Source organism: Microtus pennsylvanicus, chromosome 21 (genome assembly GCF_037038515.1).
Source record: "Microtus pennsylvanicus isolate mMicPen1 chromosome 21, mMicPen1.hap1, whole genome shotgun sequence".
NCBI classification, from domain to species: domain Eukaryota; kingdom Metazoa; phylum Chordata; class Mammalia; order Rodentia; family Cricetidae; genus Microtus; species Microtus pennsylvanicus.
Window position 1 is genome coordinate 27,889,566 of NC_134599.1, and position 8,330 is coordinate 27,897,895.

The 8,330-nt window shown below is 43.4% G+C and overlaps 1 pseudogene; it reads right to left on the minus strand.

Moving 5' to 3' along the window:
* Positions 1-7,337: 7,337 nt before the first annotated feature.
* Positions 7,338-7,437, minus strand: LOC142839618 (U6 spliceosomal RNA; annotated as a pseudogene).
* Positions 7,438-8,330: the final 893 nt, after the last annotated feature.

Here is an 8,330-nt window from a genome sequence, read left to right on the forward strand (position 1 = left end):
AGATTGGGCAGGGAGTTTATGGCACGCGCCTCCACAATAGTGGTGTGACTTTTGTCCTTAGCCAGAGGAATGCCAAATGTCACAAGAATTGGAGTCGAGGAGGTGGGGGGGGGGGCACTCCAGTTTCTAGTTTGGTTTTTTGTTATCTTTCTTCTTTTACACAGCTCCCTGGAAGCTGTTCATGAAGCTGTGACCAGAACTCCAGCCCAGGCACCACCATCCCTTTGATCAACAGCTTTGGGATGGATCTTGGGGCTTTCATGGTGCGAGTGGGTTATATCTATTATAATCTCAGTAAGGATATCATTGGTTTGGGGGCTTGTGTAGTCAACTGCTGTCTTAATTTGTCTCCTCTCATTACAGACATCTATACTCAGATGGTCACCTATGATCTAATGACTTACTACTGGTTCCCCTTTGTAGAGGCCCAAAAATGTGAGCCTGTTTCCACCTTGTCTGAAAGGTCAGAGACTTGAAACTCACCTCTATTCCTTCAAGGTTACTATCTGTTTCTACCTCAAACAAAGGTCCCACCTAGATTTAGATCAGAGAGTTCCGCTCTCTCAAAGTTATTGTCAACAAGTGTGGCTAATATCCAGACCTTGTATTTCAGAAACAGAGACGTAGATATGTTTCTACCTCAAACAAAAGTCTAAGGATCCTAAGTTCCTACTCCCCAAAGGAGACAACAATGGACTCCCCCCTAGGGGATGGTTTGCCTACAGAATGATTTGGTCTAGGGTGGAAGTGTGACTTGTTTTGTTCTAGCAACAGAATGTTTAACTAAGAATGTAGCCCACAACCTTCAATTGGTATGTTCATTTCCTTGTATCATGTTAATGCAGTTTTTTTATCTTACTCCTACTCTTTGGGGTTGGGGTATTTTAAGCAAATAGAAATGAAATGCAGGCAATTTCAGTATTCTCTGGAACTCCCTCCCAGTACTAGCCTATGTTTTCTGTTTTATTATTTTCACTCACATCTTCTTCGCCTTCTTTATTCATTTTCTAATTCCCATGCCCTATCCTGGTAAATGGTATTTTTGTTGAAGCTGATCTCCAACACCCTTTATTGCTCCAAAGCCTAAAAGCCAAAAAGGATGGAGACTATAAACCCCAATTTCAGTCGACCTCCTAAATGATTTAGAATCTCAGCTCTTGATTAGGGTAGTGGGTTTTACAATTATAGATTGGGATTAGTAAGAGTCTTGGAGGCCATTGTGAGCAGACCTCTACTTCATGGTCGCCTTTGGACCCCACCAACCATTCCCATAGCAACCCTGGAAAGGGAACTATCTCAGCTGTCCCTCTTCAAGGTTTAAAATATCACACGAAACCAGGCAATGGTGGCACACACCTTTAATCCCAGCAGCCAGGACTGTTACACAGAGATACCCTGTCTCAACAAAACAAAACAAAAATAAAAATAAAATATATGAAGCCAGGCAGTGGTGGTGCATGCCTTTAATCCCAGCACTCAGGAGGTAACACAGAGAAACCTTGTCTCAAAAAACAAATCAAAATAAAATATCACATGAAAAGGGGGGGGGGCATATCAGGGTTTTGCTAAAGAAAGCTGCTTCCTCCTGGACAAAAGAATGGAATTTGAGTTCAGTCTCTGGCCTTGGGTAAAGACACTGCATTCTAGTCTGCTCCCGAAAGACCCCCGTGTGGGGAGACTCTTACTCAAGTTTCGGGATAACACAACCCTCCCAGTAATTCAAGAGAGACCATCCTTGCTGCAATCACAGGAGGTTAATTGACAGGTACCAGTGCTGGGGCCGAGACTCACAACCCACACAGGGGAGGAATTCGACCTCGAGTAGCTGGGAGAAGGGGTTTTTAAGGGAAGAAACCACAATCCGGTAATCCAAAGGGGGTAGGGAGGGCATCATTAGAAAATTCCGAAAATACCAGTGATAATCACAAGGGGGTAGCTCCCTGTTTCTCAAGATTATTCTCAAGATTACAATCTAACTTTATCTTCAGCTAGTTCCTGAAACAGAGTCACTGAACCAGCTAATCCTAGATTTCTGATTCTTCTCTCCCCGCTTAGATTTTTGGCTCTATTTTTTCTGCTGGGGGGGGGAGGGAGATTCTGGATTTATCCAGGTCTTTCACTCCAAAGATTAGAGCAGTCCCTAATTAATGAAACTCAGCCTGTCAGTCACCTGACCCAAGAGATCAGCCCTTCCTAATTCATAAGAGGTCAAGCTGAGAAGATGGGAGAGTTAACTATCCTCCCTCCATGATACAGTGTACTTAGCTCTCCCAGAAGCCTTCCTCTGAAGCTACTGCTTAGAGAACTAGTACCTTGGGGTACTGGTAAGCCTGCCTACATTTCTGACTTCTGACTCAAAAGGAGTAACTTCCCTTTTTTCTCATCTCTGCTCAAGCAAGCTTTCCCTGATACATTGTATCTGTTGTGCCCAGAGTCCGGACTTCCAAAGACGACCAAGCGACCAGATTCAATACAAAAGCAAAGGGTCTTTTTAATTATGAGTTCGAAGAGGTTCTCTCGTCCATGTGACAGAGCAGTGGAACAGGAGAGACCCTGAGCCACACTGGGGCAGAGCACGTGGGGTAGAGCAAAGGGGGATCTGGAGGACTTCAAGTTGCATAGCAAGAGTCTCAGGTTTGATGTACCTCCAGACCAGGGGAAGCAGTCCTAAGTTGATTGGTCAATTACAGCAGGGATGGGGGGGGGGGAATCACTGCTTCTGGTGGTGCTTGCTGTGGTTTCTGCAGTCCATCCTTATCCAGAGCCTGCTAACCTGACCTGCTCCTTACCATTTGGAGGGTATCTGGCAGTTTCTTCCCAGTAATTAGGACAAGGTCAAGCAAGGTTGGGGGCACAGAACATCCTGCTGAGTCAGGGGCTTTCAATGTGGGAGGTCCTTCTGTACATGTGCTGTTTTTACTGGTTAATGAATAAAGAAGCTGCTTTGGCCTGTGATAGTGCTAGGCGGGGAAATTAAACTGAATGCTGGGAGAAAAAAAGGCAGAGTAAGAAGAAGTCATGTAGCTGCTGCAGGAGACAGATGCCACCCGACCGAACCTTACCAGTAAGCTACAACCACATGGCAATACACAGATTAATAAAAATGGGTTAATTTAAGATATAAGAGCTAGCCAATAAGAAGCATGAGCTAATAGGTAAAGCAGTGTTGTATGATTTTTTTTTTTCCAGTCTAAGCGGCCAGAAGTAAACAAACAGCCTCCAACAACAGGCTTACATCTTGCTGAGTCTTTTCTGAAGCCTGTCATAGCTGCCAAATTGCCAAGGGGGAGGGGAGCTACTGGGTAAGGGCCTGGGCACTCTGGGTGAGGGTCTGGGCCCTTCAGTATCCACATTTATGTAAGTCTCAGAAACAAATGTCCCAAGCTTCATAGCAGATATCTCTTGATACTAGGGACAGAGAGTAACAACAGAAAAAGGAAAAGGTTCATAATTTTCCCCATTCAGAGTTAGGTTGTTTAAGATTTAAGCAATGGACCAAGCAGTAATGGTGCATGCCTTTAATCCCAGCATTCAGAAGGCAGATCTGTGAGTTTGCAACCAGTCTGGTCTACAGAACAAGTTCCAGGATAGCCAAGGATACACAAATAAATCCTGTCTTGCAAAAGCAAAAAACAAAACAAACAAAAAAAGATTTAAGCAATGGGGCAGGAGCGATGGCCCAGCAGTAAAGAAGCATTCGCTGCTTTCCTAGAGATTCCAAATCCAGTCACCAGCATCCATGTCAGGTGGATCACAACCACCACCTATAACTCCAGCTCCAGAGGATCCAGGGCCCTCTTCTGGCCTCCACAGGCATCAACACACATGACATACTCAGAGAGAGACAGAGACAGAGACAGGTCTATCCCTCATATTAAATACCAGGATAAGTACAGAAGAATCAAAGATCTTAATGTAAAAATGAAAACATACAAACAAAAGGGACGGAAAAGGGAGATGGCTCTCAGGCTAAGAGCCCTGGTGTTCTTCCAGAGGAACAAGGTTTGATTCCCAATACCCAGGAGGGCTCACAACTCTCTGTAACTCCAGCCCCAGGGATCCAATGCCCTCTTCTGGCTCCCTTGGGCAACAGGCATGTACATGGTGCACAGACATACATGCAGGCAAAACATCCATCTACATAAAGTAAAGTAAGCTAAAAATAATTCTCTCAAAATTATTTTTTAGAAATAAAGAAAAAATCCTTAAAATGCTTTATAACACAAGAGAAACAAACTCACTCTAAATTATACCTCATAAAACTCATAACTAATAAAAGTAATAAAACATTAACGGAGATGCCTCTATAGCAATATAAAGCCTCCTAAGCTAAATAAATGGCAGATGAAAAGCTGGATGGAGTCACCTCAAACTGCATCAAATACAAAGAAGCTGTGCTACAGGAATTTCTGGGGGGAGGGGGGAACCCAATCACCTCAGAAGGGGGAAAAAAGCAATACATAAAAAAAAAAAGAAAAGCAAATGAAAATACATCCACCATTGCTCATAAGGGAATCGTAAATTTAAAGTCTGCTGAGAAACCATCTATGTTTCTGAAAGGCAGAAATCCAAACGTTTAATAATAGACCCTAGAACTGAGGCTGGGGAGTGGAGCTGCTCTTAAAATGGGATGAGAATTCACAATGGTCTAGTCTCGGTGCACGGCGACGTTTGCAATGCCTAGGAAACGCACGTGTGATTTTCCCTTGGACCCCACAGCCACGGCTGAAAGCATTTAGTCCCAAATATAGCCACCGGAATTGCGAACTCACACGTGCCCACGTTATCCTCGGTAGCCCTGTTTGTGATGACAAAGACCAGAAGCCAGCCAAATGTCCTCCGGTGAGGCTGAAGAAACTATGGAGGAACGCATGATGGATTGCTCTGAAGCTGATCAAAGGAGTAAGCATGGGGGTTGGAAAGGTGGCTCAACAATTAAGAGAACTGGGGCTGGAGAGATGGCTCAGAGGTTAAGAGCATTGCCTGTTCTTCCAAAGGTCCTGAGTTCAATTCCCAGCAACCACATGGTGGCTCACAACCATCAGTAATGGGGTCTGGTGCCCTCTTCTGGCCTGCAGGCATACACACCGACAGAATATTGTATGCATAATAAATAAATAAATGTTTAAAAAAAAAACCAATTAAGAGAACTGACTGCTCTTCCAGAGGACTCAGGTTCCATTCCAGAACCCACATGGCAGCTCACAACTGTTCAAGAGGATCTGATTCCCTCTTCTGGCCTTCCTGGGCACCAAGCACCCAAGTGGTACACAGACATACATGCAAGCAAATCACCCATATACATTAGTAGTAGTAGTAGTAGTAATAACAACAACAACATAGTTCCCAGGGTACCCTGGTAAATGAGAACTAGATCAGAAGAATAACTATAGCTGCGGCCTGTCTCTGTCAGGAGGGAGAGTTGTAGTTTATGTTCACAAACAATAAACAAAGGATAGGAAACAATGGACTAAAAACCATTATCTCTAAGATGAGGAGGAGGCCTGGCGGGAGCTGAATGGGGAGAGAGAGAGAGAGAGAGAGAGAGAGAGAGAGAGAGAGAGAGAGAGGAAGCTAGCCCTCTTTCTTATGCTAACACTTTCTTAGCATTTTTGCTTTCAATCATTAGAGCTTTGAAAGGCAAACTTGTGTTTGGCAAAGGGAGACACACCTCCTCCATCAAAATCCAACTGAGACAAATGGAGCTAAGGATACATCAAGTCGATTTCACAACCACATAGGGAAGAATTTTGTCACATGACTCTAGCCATGTTAAGCATCCTTAGGGGTCGAGCCTAGGGACAAAGAGAATGCCAAAAGAATCTGAAGCTAATTACCCTGCAGGACAAATGACCCAGTTTCTTCAGCAAATAAGAAATACAGAAAGGAAAAGGAAGACATTGTCTTGTGGCTTAAAAAAGATTTATGCACCAGGAGTGGTGGCACACATCTTTAATCCCAGCACTCCAGAGGCCGAGACAAGCAGATTCCTGAGTTTGAAGTCAACCTGGTCTGTCTAAAGAGTGAGTTCCAGGACAGCCAGGGCTACACAGAGAAACTAAAACAAAAATGTAATGGCATTTCATTTTTATCTTAATAAATAAACCTTGTTTGAGGATCAGAAAGTAAAAAAGCCCCATTGGTCAGCCTTACCAAACAACAGTGGTAATACACACCTTTTATCCCAGTAGCCACACTAGTTGCTATGGAAACCAGGCGGTGCCTGCCTTTAATCCTAGTAATGCATGGCTTTAATCCCAGTCCTAGAGAGGGTTATAAAACAGGAGAAGACAGCTATCAGTCACAGTCTTATTCTGAGATTCTTGGAGGCAGGATCGTCATTTCAGACTGAGGTTGAGGTAAGAATCAGTGGTTGATTGTTTTGCTTTTCCAGGTTAAACCCCAATTTCTCTCTCTGGAGTTTTTATTAATCATGCTTCACAAAAAGAAATGAAAGGGGGATAGAGAAAGAGAGAGAGAGGGAGAGGGAGAGAGAAAGAAAGAGAAATAAAGAAAGAAAGAAAGAAAGAAAGAAAGAAAGAAAGAAAGAAAGAAAGAGAAAGAGAGGAAGGAAGTGAGGGAGAGGAAGGAAGTGAGGGAGAGGAAGGAAGTAAGGGAGGAAGAAAGAGAGGGAGGGAGGGAGGGGGGAGGGAGGACATACATGTAGACAAAACACCCTACTGATAAAATTATATGATCATCTTCAGTACATAGTCCTTGCTTCCTTTCATAACCATTACTGAGAATCTTTCTCCCCAAAACCCTTGATATTGGTTAAAAAGATAAATCTCATCATAGGCACACTCACAATCAATTGGAAAGGCAACCTATGGAATGAGAGAAGATATTCTAACTCATATACCCATTAAAAGTTCAATATTGGAGTTTGAGAGGTGGCTCAGAAGTTAGCAGCACAGGCTGCTCTTCCAGAGGTCTTGAGTTCGATTCCCAGCAACCACATGGTGGCTCCCAACCATCTATAATGAGATCTGGGGCCCTCTTCTGGCATGCAGGCATACATGCAGGAAGAATCCTGCATACATAATTAAGAAAAAAATTTAAAAAGGTTTAATATTTATAACACATATAAAGAATTTTGACAATTGAACAACAAAGGAAAAACAGCTCCAGAACTTGAACAGACAGTTTGCTAATGAGGACATACACGTGGCCTAGGGGCTGTGAAAAGGTGCTAACCATTACTAAGAATTGGGGAAAAGCACAGTGAGAGACTACCTCTCCCCATCAGGGTAACCACTACCAAATAAAACCCAGAAGATAGTTAGTGCTGGTAACGATGTAGAGAAATAAGAACCTTTGATGGGAATGTAAAATGGTACAGCTGGGAATTTTTCTTTCCTTTTTTTTTTTTTAGGGGCCATGCTAATCTTCTCTGTATTGTTCCAATTTTAGTATATGTGCTGCCTAAGCAAGCACAAAAGGGAAATTGGGCTTGGGGGGGGGGGGTTGGGGGTTGAGACAGAGTTTCTCAGTAACTATGGAGCCTGTCCTGGAACTAGCTCTTGTAGACCAGGCTGGCCTCAAACTCAGAGATCCATCTGCCTCTGCCTCCCAAGTGCTGGGATTAAAGGTGTGCACCACCACTGAACTGCCCGGCTGAAAGCAGGATTTTAAAGAGATATTCGCACACATGTTGTTAGCAGGGTTATGCACTATATCCGAGAGATGGAACCCAACCAACGCTCTGTCAACAGGTGAATAATTTTCATATATTTTGTATTCCCATAAGGGAATTATTCTGCCTTAAAGAAGAAAAAATTATTTATTTTTATTTAGTATACAGTGTTCTGCTTGCATATATGCCTATACACCAGAAGAGGGCACCAGATCTCATTATAGATGGTTGTGAGCCACCGTGTGGTTGCTAGAAATTGAATTGAACTCAGGACCTCTGGAAGAGCAGCCAGTGCTCTTAACCTCTGAGCCATCTCTCCAGCCCCAAGAAGAAAATTCTGATGAATACTGTGACACAGACGAAACTTGAGGACATTTTACTAAAAGTCAAATGCCAGCCCCCAAAGGACATTGATTCCACTTATCCAAAGTCCTATTATAGGGCTGGAGAGATGGCTCAGCGGTTAGGAGCATTGCCTGCTCTTCCAAAGGTCCTGAGTTCAATTCCCAGCAACCACATGGTGGCTCACAACCATCTGTAATGAGGTCTGGTGCCCTCTTCTGGCCTGCAGGCATACACACACAGACGGAATATTGTATACATAATAAATAAATAAATATTTTTTTAAAAAGTCCTATTATAGAATTAGGAAGTAGGTGCTGCCCCTGAGGACTGCGAGAAAGGGGAAATGAAA